The 24,965-nt window shown below is 43.1% G+C and overlaps 1 protein-coding gene across 4 annotated transcripts in view; it reads left to right on the top strand.

Annotated features, from left to right (window-relative positions):
* mgat4c (mgat4 family member C) overlaps positions 1-24,965 on the top strand; it is a 195,330-nt gene that overhangs the window by 81,851 nt on the left and 88,514 nt on the right. For all 4 annotated transcript variants that reach the window (XM_066685474.1, XM_066685471.1, XM_066685473.1 and 1 more), the window contains one exon: positions 24,282-24,377. The gene's annotated coding sequence lies outside the window, so the exon portion shown is untranslated. The remainder of the gene's footprint in view (positions 1-24,281; positions 24,378-24,965) is intronic.

The following is a 24,965-nucleotide window of genomic DNA, read 5'->3' as shown; positions in this document are numbered from 1 at the left end:
TACAAATGTACATATATATATATATATATATATATATATATATATATATATATATATATATTCCTATATTCCTAATTTCAGTCTATGCAATATAATCCTTATACCAATATGAGTGATATAAAAACCACAGAAAAACTGCCAAGAAAGCCCACAACAGGTATCTGTACTTTCAAACTACTAAAAATATGAATGTGCCAAGTCTATGAAACATCCTGCTGTAAAACTACGTAATATTTTATTAATAAATTCACCACCTTCTCTATAAATAGTGGAAGGAAATGTTGCAGATTATAGTTCTCAATTGAATTAATATTTTAACTATAATTTTGTCACTTGTGTATATGTAAATAATAATTCTTAAATAAATACATAAAAGAGGCTTTTAATTTGAGACGACCAGCTCTTGGTGATTCTAGTAATAAAAAATCTCTCTCTCTCTCTCTCTCTCTCTCTCTCTCTCCCACCACCACCCCCCCACATGATTTTATCATATTGATATTGAAATATTGTCCAGCAATCTCATCGATACACAACATCCCACACAGCTGTATTATAAACTAAAAATAACCCTTTGGTGTCCTCTAAACCCAAATGCTAGCAAAGCCACTGGTCTATAGACTCATAAGTACAGCAAAGCTAGTGTTAGTGGAAACTCACAAAATGAACATTTCTTTATCTATTCAGTCAGAAGTCAAAAGAGAATGAAACTGAGGGAGCGCATCTAGATGGTGACAACTCATTACTTTCAACTAAGTAATCCATTCTATTTATTAAAGTGATTGTGCTTATCACAGTGCTATTCCAGTACATTTGGGGTTAGTTGGAGGGTTGTTTTTATGACTAATCACCTGACCTCAGTCACCTCACTGATGTTTACGTAGCTAAAACCCATCTAATCCTCACTTAGTATCTAATAAAAGCCTTCCTCTCTGCTTTCCTTTAGCAGTCACCAGCAGGTGTATAATAACGTTTGAAACAGGCTGCATCAGAAAAATTCCCCAAACAGTGCAAGTTCACTGAAGGTTCCTCCCACCAACAAGATATGTCATTAGAAGGAGCTTCCTCTATTTTTATATGGTCTAATTTTAGGTTGCACAGAGGCTTTTTTGGCTCTCAGTGCTGGGATCTTGGGTTCGAATCCTATCTGGGTGGAGTTTCCAAGTTCTCCAAGTTCTTTCAAGATCATTTAGGTAAATTTGATACTCTAAATAACTGTAGGCGCTGGATGCAGTCCTCCAGGTGGATGGCCGTTCCTCGTTGAGAGTATGTTGTTCATGTTTGGCTGCTGCTTCTCTCCTGTGTGTATGTTAATATCCTTACCCACAGTTTTTCATGCTTACCTGAGCAGAGAATCGAACCCCGGACTTCAGCACTAGAATCAGTGGTGTCACCAACCACTGCAGATGTGCCATTGCAGAAGGACAGTGCTAAGTGTAAAGTTTTATGGGTTAAAGTTGTGAAGGCGCTGGGAGGATGGGTGTATACTAATGGAGATGCTGTGTGTCATGTTATGGATCATTGTGGGAGTGAGGACGGTCGGGGTGAAGGGCAGACAGTGACAGTATCTGCTGTAACAAGTGGCTGCAGCCCTGGACGTGCTTGCATCAGCCCTGGTTTTGCTTGTGAGAGAAGCAGACGACCCATCGCTCTGTCACAGCAGTTGCTGTAATTGTAAATCTGTGAATGATGAGAAGGCACTGGAGAATTTCAGCAGGAATTTCACCACACCAGCTGTGTAGATCTGGCACTGTCAATTTCATTAGCAATGGAGTCGTTCATTCATTCATTCATCATCTCTAATCTCTTTATCCTTTTCAGGGTCACAGTGGCTCACGACCCTATCTGGAATCATTGGGAACAAGGCAGGAATCCATTCAAGTTATCTACAGATTATCAGTCAGTGATCTGTACTGAAGATCAATCAGATATTCTAGAAATGTTCATGCTGCAAAATCAAAATATAGCTGTGGAAAACTTTTAAAATATTCCATTTAAAACAAAGAATGCCTAAGATGTCACATATCACACATATTTTCTTGGGCCTCTTCACAAAACGATGCTTTGTGTGTGTGTGTGTGTGTGTGTGTGTGTAATAAAAACTTTTTACACTGACTTCCACTGAAAGATGAGAAGGATTTGTATTATACTCTCCAAGACCCTTGGATGTGTGGTCATAACCTGCATTCTTCTATAAAAGTGTAATCTAATAACATGTAGCTTTTCACAGTTACATAACCCGGCTGGGCTTTTCGGGCTCATCTTACACTCTTGAGCAGCATATGCCGCCTCATTCACAAGAGAGCAGTGCAATATCTGTGATATAGTGTAGTGCGGCATGATGTCACGTCCCGTGCTGCTTCAGGACTGTGAAGCCCCAGCTGCTGGGCTTATTAGCTTCATGAATTTCTTTAACCAGGAGACAAACAGCAAACGGGAAATTGCTCAGCTCAGTTTTATGAGATGGCATTGCTCAGTGTTAATACTTGGCTATTCCACCTCATCTACTTGGCCTAATCAAAGTCTGTATTTGGCAGGGAAAATCCAGGGTGTAATATGGTACACTGCTACAGATCGTCTATGCTGTGATAACATACTATAAGAGATTATTTAAGAGATTTTAATATTATTAAACCTGTTTTATGTGTTAAACTCATGGGTCTTAGACCTGGTATTACATTCTAATATCTAACTTGCACCATATTTTATTATTTATTTATTAAATATTACATATTTAATCCCAATTTACTGAACTGCTCAACAAAATGGTTTCTTGGGAGTTGAAATACCTATAAACCACCTATTGGGAGGCTCCCCTGGTGTCTGCTCATTCCCCCTCAAGGGCTGGGGCTGTTTCTATAACTAACACTGCTTTTTATGAGTTAGCTGCTGGGCTGAGGTTAACATTGTCGGGTTATGACAGCAGAAACACTGGTATACTCAAACATGACTGCTGCGCTGAATGAAATCTCTGAACAGTGCTTTCAGACTGTCCTTAATGTAGGTGACTGTAAATACAGTATTAGTCTCATTTTAGCCAGGTCTGTATTTCGAACAACTCCCAAGTCAACAACACAGAAATTGAGCTATAGATTTGTATGCAGGAGGGTCAGACCGCTTTTCATTTTTCTGGGGGGTATAGGAGTGAGGTGGCAGTAGGATGGAGAAACTAAAAAACACAACACAGAGAAACAGAACTTATCATGAAAGTCTGGTAAAATAAATAAATAAATAAATAAATAACAGAGTATAATAAAAATTAGAAGCCAAAGTGAATGTATTTCTGAGGCAGTTGGAACTGCTGTGTATTCAGGTCGACTAAAACTCACTGTCTAATGCCCCTAGAAGGGCAACACTGACACACGCAGTGTTGTTTCTGACTTAGTGTTGTTCCGTCTTTAATGGTTTTGACTCAAAAACACAAAATAAACCACATCCCATATCAGTTCAATAGAGAGCATGTCTTTTATTGTCCAAATACAGGACAGTTCAGGACCGCTTATTTGGAGGTCTATAAAATAGGTTTAACAATGCCACTGCTATGAGTATTAACCATGTGCAATATAGTCTTAAATTAATGATATGCAGTGTTGTTATTCATCAACAAACTTCCTAAAAGTCCTAAACAGAAATCAACCTAATCAGAACCTAAATCAAACCAGATTTGTTTGTGAACACCCTTTGCTTTTAAAAGTGCATCTATTCTTATATGGACACTGGAATGCGGCTTTTAAGCTTCTCAGGTGTATTACATTCTAAGCTTTTTGGAGCACTTGCCACAGTTCTTTTGAAGGCTTTGACTGTCTCACATGCTTCTGTCTCCCCAGAACTCTGCTGTGTCCCCTGACTGACTCAATGTTGTTGAAATCGTATCATCTGCTACATAGTTTTTTTAACATTGGCTGTGTGTTTGGGGATCATTGTCCCACTGGAGGATGAATTTGGGACCAATCTGATGAGACTGTGTGATGGAATAGAAGCTTCTTTGTAGTTCTCAGCTGTCAGGGGGCTATTAATTATGAACAAATCACTGGTTGTGTGGCTTTGTGTCTCTGTCTGAACCTTGGCTGTTTAGTTGCATCTCTTCCAAGATTTCCATCTCTAACAAGATTTCCTCCAGTCTCTAGATGGGTGTGCCAAGGGTCCAGTGGTTTTGTGGTCCAGTGGCAGTCCTGAGCTGAGAACAGTGCAGGACATATTCTGATTTTGAAAAGAAATAAACCTGAGGTACTTTGTCTTCTGCATTTACTCCAAACACGCCTGCTTATTTCTGTTTCTGTAAAAGAGCTTAGACACTGTTGGAAATGTTTCATAAGTAAACTCTCTTAAATAGGAAACAAGTAATGTCTGAAAATGAAAGGAGATTTATGGAACAAGTACAATAAAAATAAAATATGGTACAAATAAGTTGGCAAATTAAAGGCACTAAGATGTACTATTAGGTTTTCCACCAATGCTTATTGGGGAAGTGGTCTGTTATGTATCGTTCTACATTTTTTAACAACATAGAAATATCCCACTGTCTGTAACCGTTATCCAGTTCAGGGTCACGGTGGGTCCGGAGCCTACCCAGAAGCACTGGGCGCAAGGCAGGAACACACCCTGGAGGGGGCGGCAGTTCTTCACGGGGGGGGGGGGGATGTACGGCACTCGCACATTCACTCACGCCTATGGACACTTCTGAGTCTCCAATCCACCTACCAATGTGTGTCTTTGGACCGTGGGAGGAAACCGGAGCACCTGGAGGAAACCCACGTGGACACTGGGAGAACACATCAACTCCTCACAGACAGTCACCCGGAGTGGGACTAGAACCCACAACCACCAGGTCCCTGGAGCTGTGTGACTGCGACACTACCTGCTGCACACCACAAATTCTATATATATTTATATAGATGTCAGGATGGCGAGGCAGACTGATGGAGGCAGATGCACTCGCTAAAACACAGTGACTTTATTAACAAAACATAACGAAACAAGGACAGACAGACTTGGCCAAAACGATGACAGAGGAAATGCAAACGAGGAAACGAAGCGAGGAACAGATGGGACAAAATGAGGAACGGGACCAAACGACAGACAGACAGACTAGAGAGAGCAAAAACAACAACAGAGCACATGGCGGGGAAAACAGACAAGACAGGACAAGGGCGTGACAATATAATCTACAAATTAACATTTATTTAACTTAAAGTAATACTGAAAAATGTACTATGTCCCGAAAATTGATAAAACAACAGCCCTTCAACGTGTAGTGGATGTTGGTCATACACCCCGATACATATATATATAATTTTATAATTTGTTTTATAGCCTTGACCTTATTCAAACTCCTCCAACCTCTGATATTTGACTTAATGATATTAATTAAGATTTATAATTGGTTTAAGCAATTAAAACATTAATAATTAGTTTGAGAATGAATAATAATCATGCTAAATGAGTTCTTCAGGATTTTCAGAAATTCTAATGAATAAATTGCAAACACTGTGACTTCAAATAATGAGAGTTTTATTAATAAAAAGAAGATATTTAGTTAACATAGCACAACCTTGTAATCTCACGGTGTCCGGCAGGGGGAACTGATTTTGACCTTAAGGTGAGCTAGACACTTCTAACTTGTGACTAAATTGTTGCTAACTAAGGTTAATAAATGGTAAATTATAAAGAGGGTTTGTTTGGACATCAGCTACTGAAAAGGTGTTAAATACGCTAGCTTACTCGTTCGCCGTTTCACCGAGCCGTCGCGTCCTGTTGTTTAATCTCCGTGTCCCGGGGTGTTCTCGTCGTTCCCACGTGGTGAGAAGCAGGCCCGCTTATGGAGGATCTCTTTACAGTCGATTTGAAGACCCTCGATTCCGAGCTGAGCTGCGTTGATCGAGATTTCCCTTCTTCGGTTTTTCACAGGCGTGGCTGGTTTTCCACCGTAGTGGGGAGGCTTTTTCAGAGTATTAGCTAGTCTCGTTGTCCAGCTTTCCAGGATTGATGTCTTCAGGAATCAGCTTATAACGTTAATATATCTGTTATCGATTACTCAAACGGTTGATACCTTACTTTGGCCACAAATAAGTTTCACCCGCCTTGATCATTCGTGAGATCACACTTCGATAGGTAATAAACATAAACAAGATTAAAGGAAAAGAAAGATATTCAAATTACTCGACGTATTAGTAAAACTTCATACTCTTAGCTAATTTCGAGACGTCTCTCGTAAGCTTTTCTGAAGTCTGAGAGGTTTTTCTTTGTTTGTTGTCGGCGTCCTCTATTTTCCAGTTCCTTTCGTGGTCCGTTACTTCTGCAGAGTCCTCGCGACTCTTCAAACTTCGAACTCCTTGTCTGTCTTGCTGTTTGGCCTTTTCAAGGCTGGCGCGGTCACGCCCTAATGGGAGGCGTCCTCTTTCTGATTGGACGCGAGTCCAGACTCACGTGACTCTCGTGAGGGAGAGAGAGAGAGAGAGAGAGTAGGAGGAGGGGGTTTTGACTCTGTGATTCATACATAAGGAATATGAGTTTCTCGTATCAAAATTCTTATACCTGTTATCAACCTATAACAATGAGTACATTGGACTATTAATATCAGACATTTACATAAGGTCCCATCTTGAGTACATTGTTCACGTCCAATTCGTGATGATACGCTGAAAAATAAAACATTAATCCATTTTCTCTCATTCAGAGACAAAACTGATCTTTGTAATAGAAACAATCGGCATTATACATCATTTCATTAGAAGGTAGGCATTCATCTGAGGGTACAGAAAGTGACATTCATACGTTCGTTTATACACAAATAACTCAGAGAACGACTATTTTCGCTATTGTCTTGCGGCGACTCCGGGCGAGGTGTAGTTCCGCCAGTGTCCATTTGGTGTCGTTGTTAATCCGTGTTTCAGCTGTTGGTTCACGGGAGTTCACTCGAGGTCACTTTGGTTTGAACATCTGTTGATCTCCGTGAAAGATAAGGATTAGACATTTAGGTGCCATTGTCATAAAAACGGGCCGTAAAAGCTCTCTTCTTTGTTTGAGGTTCCTGTCTCTTTAAGTTAGTTATCTCGACAGTTCCTGTTAGTTAAAAGAGAGAAGGGGGGTGTTGGGGCCATGTGTTACTTAAAAGGGTTCTTTTGATGTCTTTAGATTGGTTGTGTGTGTGGGGGCTGCTATGTTGCAGACGAAAAGTCTTCTGCAGACTGGAAAAGTTTTAATTCAAAACTTTTCATTTCTTGATTGTCCGATATTCATATTTGGCTCATACTCCACTACATTCCCCCCTTTCTTTTCAGTTTTATGGTTCGTCAGGGATCATGGAGCTGAAAAGAACTTTTGCTGTGGAGGAAGGTGAGGTCAGCAAGCATATTCAAACACATTTTCAGAGCTGATGTATTCCTATTAGTGTATGGGTGTATATGGAATGTGTATGTTTGCATGTTGAAGGGATCCTAATTATTTAGGGGCAGGTCTTGTTCAAACGCAACCTCGAGAGCTGATTCTTCGACATGGCCTTCGGCTTCATATCTAAAACTTGGGGGTTCACCTCTCTGGGCTCTCTTATGTCTAACGAATTTGACCATTTTATTAGACCAAGTTTCTAACCTGCTCTGGAGGGCTCGAGTGCGTTTGAAATAGAACCAAGCTATACCAAAGGTCAAAAGATATCCTAATCCTACCAGGGTAACTAGTAAGGTGTCCGGGGTGGACCATGCATAGGTGACAGGCTGAACTGGCCATAGGGGTTGAGACGATAGTTCTCTAAGAGTGTTATCTATGGGGGTTAGGTCAATGACTTGGGTTCCCTCATATTCTAGGCGAGTTAGTGTTTTAGTATCTAGCTCGATGGTGTGTTTGGAGAAGAACTCTGAGATTTCTACGTCGCTCTCATATTGGTCAGGGTTTAGGTGATACAGGGCCAGGTCTCCTACATGTAAGATTGCGTTTACGGGGACGTCTACCCAGAAGGTTTGGCTAGGAAGGAGTACCCTTTCTGAGGTGTCATGTTGATCATAGGTTAGTAGGGCCTCTCTAAAGGGGGTGTTAACCAACCAACGATTTCCAACAATTTCAGCTTGAGTACTGGTTACCAAACGTCGGGGCGTGACGACTACCGGGCATTGAGTATTACTCATCATAGGCTTAAGGCCACAGATCCCATTTGCGCTGTCACGAATGAAAGGTTTGCTAGGGCACAAGTAGTGAATGTCTTTAGTGAGTGGGCACATAAGCAAATTGGGTACCAGATATAGGTCAGGGTTATCGTCTTGGTATGCTACAAGAGATGTTGTTTTCACACGAACGTAGGCAGAATCTTGCCAGAAACCAACGTTGACAACATCTTTCAAACGGTATATGTTTTCAGGCGCCATTATGGGAAGGTTAATAATGAATGCTAATTCTCGGTCTTGAGGATTAACATAAATTGGGATGGCGCTACCTAAGGTATAGGCTAGGTGGGCCTGGAGATCAGTAACTACTTCTCGAGTTGCTGTGGATAAAATCTCCTGTACTAAGGATAGGGGCACCAGGTAAGGAGGGATTCTCCCCATGGCTAGGCTATCTACAGAGGAGCTGATTTCTTGTAGCATATCAGACAATAACATATTCACAAGCTGGATGTGGGCAAGGTCAAGTTGTACTACTGAAAGCATGGAGTTAACCGTCTGGAGCGTTTTGTTCAAAGCGACACTGTGAGCGTTGAGCACTACGACGGTGCCACGTAGGGTTTGCCCAATGGTTTGCAGGTGCTGCTGCTGTTTGTCTAATTGGGTTTTAATGTTCGGAATTTCCGCTTGCAATTCCCCTACTTGACGTTTAACAGTGGCTACATTGACGGCATTGACGGCGGACGTTCCGAGACTCAGTAGTGATCCCACAGTTGCAGCTGCCATTAACAATCCGCCTATGAAGCGTTTAGGTCGTTTATTAAAACCATTTAGTTCTGATTGCGTTACGGTAAACTTTTGTAACTGGCGGAGCATGTGAGTTACGTCGGCTTCAGCATGGCTGATAGCTTCCTAAGTCCATCTAACTCCATTCCGGCCAGTCTGCAGCGTGGTTATCGGTAGGTTTTTGCTACACGCTTCGGCGGGATTCAACCGTACAAATACTCTCTGGGTATGGAGGCGGCAATTAGTGATTAGCAGTCCCGGCTGGTCTTTCAGTATTATTCCTGAGTCAGGACCTGGTTCAATCACTTCAGGGAGCACGGCGGTTCCTAGGGAGCCGACGATCAGGAGAATGAGCAGCGGGGCCATCCTACCGGAAGAGATGCTCATGGTTAGATTTAGGGTATTTATGGCGAGTCGTTTAGACAAATTATAAAATTTTTCACGGTACCCCCCTTTTGATAAAATTTTCCTAGGGTAAGCACTCTATAATAATTGACGATGAGGGACTAGGGTCTTGCACCCTGAGTGTCCTCAGTCTGGTTAGAAGCTCGTTGCCTGTTAAAGAGTGAGAGAAAAAGGGAAAAGGGATAGGAGAACTAAGGTGTGAGTAGAAGGTTATAGTTGTTTGTTAACTAACACCCTCCCTGCCTTTGGTTCTGCCGTTTATGATCTAACACAAGCGTTAGTATCCCCTACAAGTCCCATGGGGGTTGTGTGTGGTCGGATTTGGTTGCGGTGGACCCATTTGAATTCGGTACTGCCCCGAGCTTTGTTTATTTTGATCCTGTAAACAACGGGGGACAGTTTGTCTGTTATCTTGTAGGGACCGGACCATCGGGGTAGGAATTTGCGGGCCAAATTCCCCCCTGTTTTTCGCGACCTTCCAACAGGTTGGACAAAGATGTAGTACCATACTTTGTCCCCTATTTGGAGTTCATCGTGGGATGCTTTGTGATCATAGTACGCTTTGCGACCTTCTGCACTTCTTTCCAGTTTCTGCTGGGCAAAGGCGAAAGTAGCTTTGAGGTGTTTCTGCAGGTCCTCCATATACTGATGAGTGGTGTAGGCTACAGCTATGCTAGCTTCACCTGGCTGATATAACAGATGTAGAGGCAGAGTCATTTGTCTCCCTGTCATCAACTCAAAGGGTGAGACCCCGACCGCGTCGTGTGGGGTCGCCCGTATGGCCATCAGTACGAGGGGGAGTTTGACATCCCAGTCTCGTTGGTTTGCTGCTACGTACTTTTTCAGTATGCTAACAACAGTTCGGTTGGCTCGCTCTACCTGACCTGAGCTTTGAGGATGGTAGCTAATGTGAAGGCTGGCTTTTACTCCTAAGAGTTGCCAGAGCTGCTGCATGACCTCAGCTGTGAAATGTGTCCCTCTGTCAGAGTCGACACGGCTGGGTAGGCCAAACCGTGAGAAGACATGGTTCATCAGTAAGTATGCAGTGGTTAGTGCTGTGTCATTCGGTGCGGGGAGGCATTCTACCCATTTAGTGAATGCACACGTGACTGTGAGGAAGTACTTGTTACCTCTTACTGTTCGAGTGAGTGGTCCAACCCAGTCTATCTGGAGGTTTGACCAAGGGAAGGATACTCCTTTCTTTTGCAAGGGGGCTCTATGAAGAGGATTCGAGGGTTGAAATTGGCAACATACCAGACAGCCTTTAATGTAGTCAGCCACATCTTTTACCATGTGGGGCCAATATGCCACCTGCTTGAGCGCATGGTGTGTTGCTTTGACCCCTTTGTGTCCCGCAGATGGGGAGTCATGGGCGTGCATCAGCATCACCCCCCTGTGGCACTGAGGAACCACGAACGTAGGTGAAGTGTGCGAGTCAGTGGCATGAACTAGCAAGCCTTTGACGACTTGGAGGGACGCTTTGGCGCCGTATAGGTCTTTAAGGCCTGGTATGGGGTCAAGATCTTGTGCTGCGATGGGATTAGTAGAAGGGTCAGAGACATGGCTAAGCATATTAGAAATGGATGGGTCTCGAGCTTGGAGAGTAACTAAGTCAGCGTCCGAAAAAGCAGGGTTAATAGAGACAATGGTAGTTTTGGCATTGTCAGGCGACGCCTTTGTTATAGTTCGAGACCGTGTGACAGCTAGGACTTCGATGTCGGGTGGGTTTGGAAAAAGGGAGGGATCGAATGTCCACGATGTGCCTTCGCGGGCCCCTCGCTTGGCTAAGCTATCTGCTTGATCATTGAATTCTTTGTCATCTCCCGGGACTCGGGAGTGACCCTTCACTTTCTTCCAGTAGATCTGCAGGTCATGTGTGTCTACCAAGTGTTCGCATGCCGCGAAAAGCTCTTTGTGTTTAACTGGCTTTTTGTTTGACGTGGTGTAGTTGTTGGTTTTCCACAGTCTCAAGTGGCATGTGAAGCTTAGGCGCGCGTAGTTGGAGTCTGTGCAGATCACCAACGTTTTTATGCTTTTCTGGACTGCAGACTGGATTGTGATAAGAATTCCTGCTATTTCAGCATATTGGGAGGACTGAGCACCCAATTTGAAACTTAGGGGTTCGTGAGGCCATCCGTTTATTCCGATAATACCCACCCCTGCCATCAGGGTGTGTTCTTGGCGGAACGAACAACCATCTACATATGCAGTGACAAGGTCTTTGCATGTGTTAGGATCAAAATAGTGGTGGTTAGCCACGGTGGGTAAGAGGGTTTCTGGAGTTTGTGGCACTTGGGAAGGAATGTTTCCTTCGCATCGCCTGCAGGAAGCAAGGCCTGTGCCTAGGGGGCTCTTGTAGTTTTGCGCGTAACGCACCTCTAAGTCAAAGCTTTGGAGAGCCATTAGCCATGACGCTACTCGAGCGTTAGTTACTACACCCTCTCGAATTCGTTGGCTGTTTAGGAAAGTGACTGGTTGATGATGAGTTTCAACAATCACCTTCTGACCACCTAGGTAGTTGGAGAAATGTTTGACTGCCCACACTGTTGCTAGTAGTGCTTTTTCGCAGTCACTGTATTTGTTTTCGGCAGCCAGCATAGTTTTACTAGCATAGGCTATGACACGTTTGTCTCTATCGTGTAATTGATACAGACCGGAGCTGAGACAGTGGTTCGAGAACCCTACTTCTAGGTAGAATTCTTTGCTACTGTCAGGATAGGCAAGGCATGGGGCCGTGCACAGTTTCGATTTTAGTGCCTGCATGGCGTGTTCCTGGGCTTCGCCCCAGGTGAACGGAGTGTCCTTTTTCAGGAGGTCATAAAGTGGACGAGCTAGGTCCGCATAGTTCTCTATGAATTGTCGTGAGTAGTTGCATACTCCTAAGAAACTGCGGAGTTCCTTAAGGTTGGTGGGTGCTGCGAGGTTTGTTACCCCTTGCACTCGACTCACTTGTGGTTCAACACCATCAGTGCTTACGAGCAGACCGACGTAATTCACTTTTGTTCTGCACCACTGACATTTGGAGAGTGATATTTTCGCACCTGCTGTTGTAAGCTGGTCAAGAACATGATCAATCTCGTCAATGTGTGCCTGTAGGGAGTGGTTACGCATGAGTATGTCGTCCACATATATGAGGGTGCCTCGCTCGCGGGCATCAGGGCATGCTTTGTTTAAGAAAATATTAAACTCCGCGGGTGAGTTGGCATATCCAAAAGGGCACCTAGTGAATGTGTACTGTCGGTTTGCGAAAGTGAAAGCGAGCTTGTGTTGGTCTTCTGCTTGCACCGGGATGGTCCAGAAGCCAGAGGCTACATCGATGGTGGAAAAGTATTTAGCGTTTCGGACCGAGGGAAGCTCTTGCTCCAATTGTGTCATCGGCCATCGAGACAAGGGAACCTGTTGATTTAGTTTCCGATAGACGATGGTTAAGCGCCATTTACCATTTGGTTTTATGACGGGCCATAATGGTGCCGAATACGTGCTGTTACAGGGTCGAATTATGCCCTTTTCCAGCAAGTCATCAATGATTTCTTGTACCGGTTCATAGGATGCCAACGGAATTTTGTATTGGCGGACAAACGTGGGTGGTGCTCCTGGACGAGTGGGAATGCGTACTGAATGAATGTCAGTGAGACCACAGTCCGTTGAATCTTTGGAAAAAGATTTTTGATATTTAAGGAGCACTTCGCAGAGTTTCTCACGTTCTTCTTTGCTTTGGAGGGCGTCGGCCTCCTTTAGAACTTGTTCGACTTGGATACGAAATTCGGAGTCAGATAGTTCTTTCGAAGTACGCGGATTTGAAGTGTTTTCTCCCGCTTCGGGAAGAAGAGATGGTTCCCGGGAGGATTCCGGGGATGAATCTATGGAAAGGACCGTGATCGTCATTTGATTGTCGTCAGCGAGATCTATCCTGCAAATGGCATCATTACTCATGTCCAGAGCTGAGAAGAGAGCAACAGCTCGTGTCGGATGAGTGTAGAACACCTTTGATTTTGCATGATCAAGAAGCAGGGATTCAGGCATTGGTCCTATGATCGGAATTCGCAACTCGAAGTCATGGAATTTCGTACTGACTAACCAACCCAGAGGAGATGAGTGAGGGATCGTCAAGGGTTGAGTGGTTTCGTTCCGTACGAATAGATAGGTGGATCTTGCTCGCGTCTCCACCAAAGGTGTGGCTTCGAGGGTGAGGCCTAGTTCGAAGAACTGAGGTGACGGTTGGAAAAGTGCATGCGCGTGGCTTAAGTGTTGGCCAGGTCGCATGACTAAGCGGATGGGTACATTTGCTGCGTTCGCAGGTACCACAAGTGAACCTTGGTTAGTGACCTGACATACCTCGGGAATAGTTTGTCCTGAGCCTAGGTTGCTGAGATCGGAGGACCAGGTTTCCGTTGAAACATCAGTCAAAGACCACAGTACACTATTGAGGGTGTCTACGTGGACGTCGAGGCGCACCAAGAAGTCACTACCAATGTAAACGTCGTGCGGCAAGTTAGGGACGACTAAGAAATAATGGGTGATTACCCTTTTGTTCCACTGGACGGTTAAAGCGCAAATTCCATCAGTGGGTGACATTGCTTTTGATGCCAGGTTAAGAGGAAAGCGACAAGGACTGCTCACCAAAGGAATATTTGGTTGAGTGAGGCGCAGAGTGTTAAAGAGGGTTTGGCTTATGGCGGACTGGTCGGTCCATAGAGCCAGAACTGCATTGTCTACATGATAGTCCTGGATTGTGAGACCATTCACGATGGGAAGGCCTGGAGCGTCTGTTGTGGACGGCTGTGTGAAAGTGCATAGGAAGGTGTTCCGTTGTTCTAACATGGCACTAGGGGGCCAGGGAGAGACTGCTGTCTCTGGTGTGGCTGCCATGGGCTCAGTTTCCTCTTCCTCGAAGTGAGGGATCTGACTTGGTGGATCTCCTATTGATTCAGGCCGGATTTCGAGACGGCAACACTGAGCTTCCCGGTGGTGTGGGGTGCAGATGGGTAAAGGCTCACGCACTTGTGCCCAGATCTTTGACCTTTTGAAGTCAATCAGTGGTTCGAAGCGATTAAGGAGATCTTTGCCGATGAGGAAGGGAATTGTTTCGAGAGGAGACACATGGACTGGATGCACTAAGGTCATTGGTCCAATGGCTAAGTGTATTAGTGCCATAGACTGGATAGTGAGGCCTGCATGTGAATACGGCTGAATTTTAAGAGAACAGTTTTGGAGCTGTATCTCGCGATTTTCACGCCGCGCAATGGCTCGAACCTGGTGGAATAAGGCGGAAGACATGAGCGTGACATCTGATGCAGTGTCCAACAGGGCCTCATGTACTAGCCTTCTCTCCACAATGGTGGACAAGTAGAATTTGCGTGCAACCCCTTTCTCAGTTAAGTGTCCCATGAATTGTCGGACGGGTGTGTCGCCTTCAATGACTGAAGGGTCATTTGACGTTAAACCTTCTTTACCGTCTAACTGAACAACCAAAACAGCACTGGAGGGTGGTTGCAAGTCACCCCCCTGTATCATCGGGTTTTCAGTGTTTGTTTGGGTCACTAGGAGATTGCGCGGTGCGCTAGAAGACGGAGCTTCGCTTGTCACTTCTCCTACATAACTCTCTAACATCTTTGGGGTGTTAGAGGATGGCTTTGGGTTAGACCGCGAAGAGGTGATAGAAAGAACGTCAGGTTTTTTCTTTTTCTCTTTGCAAATCATTGTAAGCATTCGGCGGATGTCCTCTAACTCCTTAGAGCTGGGTTCCGTGCCTTTAAGCTTGTCTTTAGTGTGATTTTCTTTATTTTGATACCAGTATTTCTCTTTCTTTTCTCTATAGGAATTAGAAAGCTGGTTCGGAGCTGTTCGCTCATATCCCTTATGGGGATGTGATGGTTTTCCACGGCCCGCACCGCGGTTTTCTATAGGGTGATAGTCACGACCATACCCAGCCCTGTCCCGAGGGTTCCAGAAATCTTTGTCGTGATTTCTGTCTGGCCTGCGAGGAGGGTAGCGCTTGTATTGGTGTGAGGGCGGATGAGGTTTCGGGCCCTCACTGGTCCACGGAGTGGAGGAAGGGTCCAGGGCGGATCTTTGTGGATCGGCCTGGGTGGCACCTTCTAACTCTAAATGTGGGGAACTGGAGTCGACATTGAAGACTTGGGGTGTTTCGGACCGCCTGTTGGGAATTTGTTGGGTTTTGAGGAAACCTCTGAGTGCTAAATCACGCAGCTGCCTGCTAGACAGGGTGCGAGGGCAAGCTGAGACTCCCAACTGATGACTGGTGTGGGGATGGAGGTTTTGGATAAATAGTGATTTGAAATTTAACTCTTCCTCCATTCCGGAGTCATTTCTAGGTCCGAAGTACGCCTGTCTGAGTCGATTATAATATTGCTGAGGGGATTCCTGGCGTTGCTGTTTTATGTTCAAAGCAGCGGCCAGTCCGGTCTGTGACAGGTGATTGGAGAATTCTTCCTCCAATGCTTGGCACAGCACATCATATCGCGCTTTTACATAGTCTGGCTGACGTTCAATGAAGTTACTGACGTCTCGGTTGGAGGTCAGTTTAATCACATATAGTCTGTCATCTATGGTGATCCCGGGGAACCTTTGGAGGTAGAAGTCAATATCTTTTAGGTAGGAAAAGATATCATTAGAACCGTCAGGTTTGGGATCAAAGCGGGTTATATTACGCGCGATTTTATCTAGGTCCTTGTATGAGGGACCATGAGAGGGTAAAGGTTGAGGGGACCAGACACTGGGTTGCAGTGCTCTGGGTCTAGCAGGGCGTTGTAAGGGACGACTGACAGGAGACACAGGGGAAGGGGAAATACCCGTTGATACCAGAGGAGGTGCTGCAGCAGCTCTAAAGGTTACGGTCCCTGAGTCTGGTTCCTGATCCTCACTATCTTCCTGCTGGCCTTGTCTTTCTGTAGCGGCACTAGGTGGCACATCGGGTGTGACCTGGGGCAGCGTGTTCCCTTCAGCTATTTCGCTTTGAAGTCGACTTAGCTCTGCCTCTACTTTTGCCTGCTGTCGCCTTGATACCTCAAGCTCACGTTCGCTGGCTCTGAGCTGTACTACAGCGAGGAGGGCTATCTGACCTAATGCCTCAGTTAGGGGCTTGCCCTTGAGGATGTTGGTTAAGTGGTTCTCTACCCACTTAGCCACCATGTGGTCACGATGGGCCTGTGAGGTTTTCTGCACGGTTTCTGCGAGTCCAGGCATCACATCGCTGGTGATGCTGGTCAGAACAGAGAATGCCTCATCCCACAAACCTTCTACATATACTTCCGAAGAAAAAGTCCCTTCGGCCATGTTAGCTGTGTTTTAACTGCGAGGTGTAACTTACTTCTATTTAGTTAGGATTAATTCCGTTAATCCCTTTTCTAACTAAATCTGAACTAAATTCACCTGTACCGAGTGCTCTAAGAGTAACTGCTAGTATGTATGGTGTTAGAGTTCACTTGTGAATCTCTAAGGGAAGTCTGTTAGTATGAGAGGGTGGAGTGAAAGTTGCTATGCGCAAGTGAATACAAGAAGAGAGAAAAAATTAACGAAAAAATTTTCAATAATTAAAATTATTAAAATTTTGAATTAAAGAATTGTCGAAAAATTTGGATTAAAGAATTTTAAATTAAGTGAAATTTATTACTACATATAATTTCCAATTAAGGAATTATGAAAGTAAAAGAATTTTCCAAATGAAAGAATTATTAAGAATAGCAAGATTAAAAGACTCTCTCTTTTAACTGCGTTTGTGATCTGGTATCAAGTTAAAGTGTCAATCTCTAATTATTGCACGCTGTCTGCTGTAGTTGTATCAACTTATTATGCTTCCAAGCCTTTACTTGTAATTATTCAGATGTGCAGAGTTTAGAGACAGCCACTAGAGCTGTGATACCAGGTCTTATCAGTGTGAACTGGTCGACAATTTCAATTGCGATAGTAAGTTTTCTCCACCAGAGGGTACTGAAGGTAAGTCTGAATGGCAACAGCGAGCTTCAGTATTTAAGTTGAACTTAAATTGTAATACCAGACTAGGACACCAGAGGGCGACAAGCAAGTTACAATGCAATAGCAGCAATGGACACCAGTCGGCGCTGGTGAGAGTCCCAATAGACACGGTACCAGCAGATACACTAACACGAATGGGAATTTCCACTGTAGCGGGAAGTTTCAACACTAGAGGGTGTTATCAGATTAAAATCTAAAATGGAATAAAGATTTTAAACGCTCAGATACTCTATCAAAAAAATAAAAATTAAAATTTTAAAAGGGGAACAGAGATTTTACACTAAGGTATTTTTAAAAGAATTTCATCTGTAATGACAACTTTTAAACACCAGAGGGCTGCTAAACACTTATGTTGTCTCGGCGGACAACCTCCCAACCACTAGAGGGTGTACGGGAATCAAACGTCAAGGGTAGCACCGCTTGACCACAAGGAGGAGCAAGGGAGGACACGCTTCAATAGACGCTAGTTATGAAGTATTTTTCCCTGCAATTACGCACTTATACCACAAGAGGGAATTTGTCTTCCTCTGTTTTGGGGGCGTTTTGAATTTCCCTCCTTAGTTTCAGCTCCGCCCCTTCAAAGGGGTTCGTTCCTTTCTGAATATGATTTCAGTTTAACAGGAACAGCTGACGAGAGCAGACTGCTCTTCATACAAGCCGTATTTTCGGCTGTTTAATAACCTCCCAATCGCCTAGCGCGCGATCTCGTTATTAACGCTGGTAGCGACCCAGTTTAAAACGAACGGGGGTATTCGGTTCGGTGGTCTCTCTTCGCCGGGATTTCGCGGCGGGAGGTCGAATCCGACGGCAAAGTCTCACAGCGGAATTTCGCGCAGTTCAGACGTGCCCAGGCCTCAATTTAATGCATGCAAAATGGCGCAGAGCCGCGCTCTTTCAAAAACAACCAAGCTTATTTTCTAACCGGTATATATCACAGAACAGTTTTTCAGCAGTAACAAACACAACACGAAATTACCCACATCAAGCTTTGAATCTCAATCGTTATTCAGCAACACAAACAGCGGAAAGTATTTCATAAACCCAAGCTGATATTCAGTGTTTTGCAGTTTGCTCATTAAAAAGCCTTTTTCCTGGCCTCGCGTGGGCGCCAATAAAATATATATATTTTATATGTAGTGGATGTTGGTCATACACCCCGATACATATATATATAATTTTATAATTTGTTTTATAGCCTTGACCTTATTCAAACTCCTCCAACCTCTGATATTTGACTTAATGATATTAATTAAGATTTATAATTGGTTTAAGCAATTAAAACATTAATAATTAGTTTGAGAATGAATAATAATCATGCTAAATGAGTTCTTCAGGATTTTCAGAAATTCTAATGAATAAATTGCAAACACTGTGACTTCAAATAATGAGAGTTTTATTAATAAAAAGAAGATATTTAGTTAACATAGCACAACCTTGTAATCTCACGGTGTCCGGCAGGGGGAACTGATTTTGACCTTAAGGTGAGCTAGACACTTCTAACTTGTGACTAAATTGTTGCTAACTAAGGTTAATAAATGGTAAATTATAAAGAGGGTTTGTTTGGACATCAGCTACTGAAAAGGTGTTAAATACGCTAGCTTACTCGTTCGCCGTTTCACCGAGCCGTCGCGTCCTGTTGTTTAATCTCCGTGTCCCGGGGTGTTCTCGTCGTTCCCACGTGGTGAGAAGCAGGCCCGCTTATGGAGGATCTCTTTACAGTCGATTTGAAGACCCTCGATTCCGAGCTGAGCTGCGTTGATCGAGATTTCCCTTCTTCGGTTTTTCACAGGCGTGGCTGGTTTTCCACCGTAGTGGGGAGGCTTTTTCAGAGTATTAGCTAGTCTCGTTGTCCAGCTTTCCAGGATTGATGTCTTCAGGAATCAGCTTATAACGTTAATATATCTGTTATCGATTACTCAAACGGTTGATACCTTACTTTGGCCACAAATAAGTTTCACCCGCCTTGATCATTCGTGAGATCACACTTCGATAGGTAATAAACATAAACAAGATTAAAGGAAAAGAAAGATATTCAAATTACTCGACGTATTAGTAAAACTTCATACTCTTAGCTAATTTCGAGACGTCTCTCGTAAGCTTTTCTGAAGTCTGAGAGGTTTTTCTTTGTTTGTTGTCGGCGTCCTCTATTTTCCAGTTCCTTTCGTGGTCCGTTACTTCTGCAGAGTCCTCGCGACTCTTCAAACTTCGAACTCCTTGTCTGTCTTGCTGTTTGGCCTTTTCAAGGCTGGCGCGGTCACGCCCTAATGGGAGGCGTCCTCTTTCTGATTGGACGCGAGTCCAGACTCACGTGACTCTCGTGAGGGAGAGAGAGAGAGAGAGAGAGTAGGAGGAGGGGGTTTTGACTCTGTGATTCATACATAAGGAATATGAGTTTCTCGTATCAAAATTCTTATACCTGTTATCAACCTATAACAATGAGTACATTGGACTATTAATATCAGACATTTACATAAGGTCCCATCTTGAGTACATTGTTCACGTCCAATTCGTGATGATACGCTGAAAAATAAAACATTAATCCATTTTCTCTCATTCAGAGACAAAACTGATCTTTGTAATAGAAACAATCGGCATTATACATCATTTCATTAGAAGGTAGGCATTCATCTGAGGGTACAGAAAGTGACATTCATACGTTCGTTTATACACAAATAACTCAGAGAACGACTATTTTCGCTATTGTCTTGCGGCGACTCCGGGCGAGGTGTAGTTCCGCCAGTGTCCATTTGGTGTCGTTGTTAATCCGTGTTTCAGCTGTTGGTTCACGGGAGTTCACTCGAGGTCACTTTGGTTTGAACATCTGTTGATCTCCGTGAAAGATAAGGATTAGACATTTAGGTGCCATTGTCATAAAAACGGGCCGTAAAAGCTCTCTTCTTTGTTTGAGGTTCCTGTCTCTTTAAGTTAGTTATCTCGACAGTTCCTGTTAGTTAAAAGAGAGAAGGGGGGTGTTGGGGCCATGTGTTACTTAAAAGGGTTCTTTTGATGTCTTTAGATTGGTTGTGTGTGTGGGGGCTGCTATGTTGCAGACGAAAAGTCTTCTGCAGACTGGAAAAGTTTTAATTCAAAACTTTTCATTTCTTGATTGTCCGATATTCATATTTGGCTCATACTCCACTACAAACGCATGTGTATTTTTATACCTCTAATAAAACCCATCCAAATGAAAGGAGGAAAAATGTTTGAGTGCACTGGAGATATAAATATCTTAAAGGGAAACATTTGGGGAACATGGTGTACAAGAGTCAAAAGCGTGTAAACATGAGGAGAATAAAGCTTCTGGCCTGCAGGCCTTTGCACTGAACAGTAACTGTTCAGGTGGCCTGAAAAGTGTGAGGGGGTGACCATCATTAAAGAAGGTCTTTTCTGCTTATCGGGACTCTGTACAAGCTTGGAGCAGAACGAAAGCCCAGCCTTGTGTCTCACCACTGACTGAGAACACACCATTAACGCAGCCGCATTTTGACAAGAAAAATGAAGAGAGCTATTTCCTGTGGCCTCGAGTGCCTGGGCAGAATAATGAGCGGCAACTTGCTCTCTCCTTCCCCTGCTGAAGATCCAGATGGAGGACTTTCTCTCTGTGGTCCCTCTCTCTCCTTCTCTCTCTGTCTGCCTTAAGGCTGGGAAACAGGGTCAGACACACACTGTCTGCTCCAATCAAGGTTATGCATTCCAAGACATGAATTAGATAAATTATGTTCAGCTCTGCCATCATACTGGATGCAGATCTCGTACTTTGGGGAAACCGGTTTGATCACAGAATGATTTTGAGTATTCAGTTCTCTAAATAAAATGTATTTAATAAAGGTTCATGGAATACATTAACGCATTCACATGGTTTAGAACTGACACTCTCTTGCAAGCCAGAGAATCTGGAACTGATATTTTGCTCAATTTAACTAAAAACTGCAAAAAGGCCAGCCCCACTTCTCGTTATATGGAGAATTTTCAAAATTGTGCTGCAACAAAATGACACCCACATGAAACAAAATGGTGTTCATCTGTAAACAAAAGAATATTTGATTTATCAGCTACCATTTGCATTAAAGAGACTCAAAGTAATGACGATTTAATGAAATAAACTTGACATCACATCTTTGTCAGTAAATATCAAAAGATCTGAGCCATTTACTGATTGTTCTTTAATGATTATTTTTAAACAAATTAAAACATACTTTAGTAATACCAAGCAATAACAGTAAAACAATACATTATTTCCCAATACAATCCTTTATCAAGGGATCCTTTAAAAAGAAAATTAAAAACAAAGTGTGATTGAAAGAAATTTGTTTAATGCAGTGTTTATTTTATATTAAATAAATATTTAATAATATGCTCAGTTGTTGTTCAAGGTTATTTTGTTGTTTTAAGTATATTACCAACATTTCTGTAAGGAACACCAGAGGGAGAATGTGTAATATGCCTTATCATCGTGCTAATCACCAAAGATTTGTTGCCAATTCTTCAAGAAAGCAAGTTTTAATGGTTTTTTAATGCAATATTAATCTTGTTTACAGCCCCAAAAATGTCGGTTCATGTGAGTTTTTGTAATTAGATGGGATGTATGGTGTCCAGTAGAATAATGGGTAAATGCATACAGAAATGGAGGTGTGTAGACCTGTATATTGAGGGAAAGAGGCAGTGCTAATTGTGAGCTCTGAGTGCTACGATAATGGAATTCTGCTGTGCAGCCAATGTGAATTCACGTCCAGAGAGGTGTCAGTCAGCTGTTTGTGTGTGTGTGTGTGTGTGTGTGTGTGTGTGTGTGTGTGTGTGTGCGTGCGTGCGTGTGTGCGTGTGTGTGTGTGTTTTAATATATGCCAATGGATTATTTTCATTTATTTGTTTATTTAACAAGGACAATACACATTGATCATTTTATAATAATGTAAATTTGCCAGATGCCACATTTAGCCCCATGGCTCATTTTCATCTGCTGTCAGTGGCCAGGCTGTGTTTAAAATAATGAATATGTGTATTTGCTTTGGAAATGTAAATTTTTGCTTTGTGTACATGTGTGTAATAATACGCACTGATTGATTATGTGTGTGTAAGATTAACAATATTCTATAATTGTAATATGTTATGAGCACACTATTTTGGGCTGTGATGATACAAAGATGTAACTACATAAACTGTTACACTAGATGCAGCATCTGGTATTAGCACATTGCTGTCCTCCAGTGAGCTCCCACTTTATAGAAGCTAACTTAACCACTCTACAACATAGTCACCCATTTTACTGAGCAAATTAGTCTTTACAGACTCCACTCACTAGCTCGGACTCCCACAGTCTGGCAGTGCTGGAACTGTACATATAACTATACACAAAAACCCGATGTACTGTATACAATGTTTGTAGCAAAATACTACATGCTAGCACAGTCTTCCTCCCAGACACGTGAAGCTGACTCCTTCTTTTCAAACTATTGCAAACATAATGTCACTGAAAAGCACATGGAGGAGAACACTAAAGGCCGATTTATGCTTCTATGTTGATCCTACGCCATACACAATGCATAGGTCCCACTTATACATGAACCATACACTGGAAACTCACTACTTGGAGAGTGGTATTTGTTTCTTTCCTGGCACAGCTTGTAAATATTGCTCTGTTCCAAATAGTGCCCTTCTCTCTACATAGTGCGTCAAAGATTATATATCTAACCCTATTACACCACTACATTTTTTACTACAAACTGTGGAGGATGTTTGAGGTTCAGCCCTAGTGGCTGTACTAGGTGGTGTAACTGCAGAGTGATGCAGATACACCAAGTATAAATGCTTGCAACAGAGTAGGGCACTTGCGCAGGCTGCGGCATTGACTCTAAGTTGGGTCAACGCCGAAATATAAATCTGGCCAGTTTTGTTAAATTAGCTAACGACCAAACTGCATTTCCCATCCCTCAGCACAATATTAGTAAGTGCCAGTGGCTGTTAGTTATAACAAAAACTGCCTAGTTCAGTTACAACCGCTAACAACCATCTGCATTGGCATTGTGCTGAGTGATGGGGGAGGACAGAGGGCCATCCCACCCTCCATCTTCCACCAGAGAGTGAGGCTAATTATGCTCTCTTGGATTCCTGGCAAAGAATGGCAGTGGCAGTCTCCCAGTGATAGGAACAATGTTTAGATAGTGGCTCCACTTGGAAGCCTAGCTACTCTGTTCTAGCCAGTAAAATGGCTTCAAACATGGTTGTCCTCCACAGTGTCATATGCAAAATCGACGAGGTAGACGTGGTTATAGTCACAACAAGCCTGCATCACCATAAGGGCTCTTTGTAAGGAAGTAGGCATTGTAGGTGTGTTAAGGACAGTGTGCTTGCAGTGAACAGTAATTATCATCTTTTTTTTTCGTTTAAAATATGCAATATATAGTGTTGTTGGGTGTTTTTGTTTATTTATTTGGTCTACTGCATATCATGGAATTATGGCATGTATTTGTTTGTATCTCTGAGGGCTGGACAGCAGCAGTGGAGGCAGTGGTTCAGTTGGCTGTGGGCAGGGTGCTTCACTGGCTGTGTGATGTATGGTTATGGCCTTTCATCGAGAGCCAATTATGCCTCTTCTCTGTGTGAGTGCACCACACTGCTGTCCACACACACAGAGAATTCCTGGATGTCTCCGGCAGGAGCCCCCCGCAGTCCCCATAACACACACATACATACACAGAGTGTTCCCGAGGGCTTTTACCGTTTCCACCTCCAATGTTGCTCCAATAATATCAAATGGAATTTTCAATTGTTTTGGTCGATTGGGCAGCGCACAGCAACATGCAGATGCTCATCCAGCGCATGGCTTGTTTTCTTGCATGCCTGCTTCTCTTCCCTTGTAGCAATAACTCCCACATTTATATATATATATATATATATATATATGTGTGTGTGTGTGTGTGTGTGTGTGTGTGTGTGTCTGTCTGCCTGTGTGTGTCAGTGTCTGTAGTGGTAAAATGAACAATGCTCCCCCTTCCTCTTTTCTTTCAGAGTTAACAAATGATCCATTGTTTCTGGTTGCACTACATGTCATCTCCTTCAACCTTCACACACTCTTCAGCAAACACATCTGAGCCCTGCAAACAGGTAAAGTCCTCTCTCTCTCTCTCTCTCTCTCTCTCTCTCTCTCTCTCTCTCTCTCTCTCTCTCTCTCTCTGTGTGTGTATGTGGAATGTGAAAAAAGAAATTGTTTTGTCGGTATCCCAACCTCCTCCGATCTTGCATTTAAAATGATCATCTATGATTGAGGGGAAACACAGTTCTCTCTGGTTTGTCTATGCTCAGAAACTCCATGTCTTTTAAGGTGGAACAATGTGTTTGAAGGGAAAATAATGACTGTGATTATTTGATATATTTTTGAATATATATGAATGAATTTGTGTTATTTGAATGTGAAGTTTAACTTTACTATATGATTTTATTTACATACATTTAATTACCACAGAAACTCATTTGTAACTCGGGTTGTAAAGTTTTAAAGCACTTTTGGTAATGTAGTTTTCTGCCTCCCGAATTTGGAGATATTTCCACCTTAAGTGATTTGACACATTCTCTAAAAAACCTGATGTCTCTGCCATGGGCAGAGAGAGAGAGAAAGAGATGTAGCAAATGGTGAGGAAACATCTTCAGAATTTTTATAAAAAGTGTCTCCTTTAAGTAAATTTAATTTTAGAA

The sequence above is a fragment of the Hoplias malabaricus genome, chromosome 11 (assembly GCF_029633855.1).
Source record: "Hoplias malabaricus isolate fHopMal1 chromosome 11, fHopMal1.hap1, whole genome shotgun sequence".
Classification (NCBI taxonomy): domain Eukaryota; kingdom Metazoa; phylum Chordata; class Actinopteri; order Characiformes; family Erythrinidae; genus Hoplias; species Hoplias malabaricus.
Note: the sequence above shows the minus strand (reverse complement) of the source record. Positions and strands in the feature narration are given on the sequence as shown.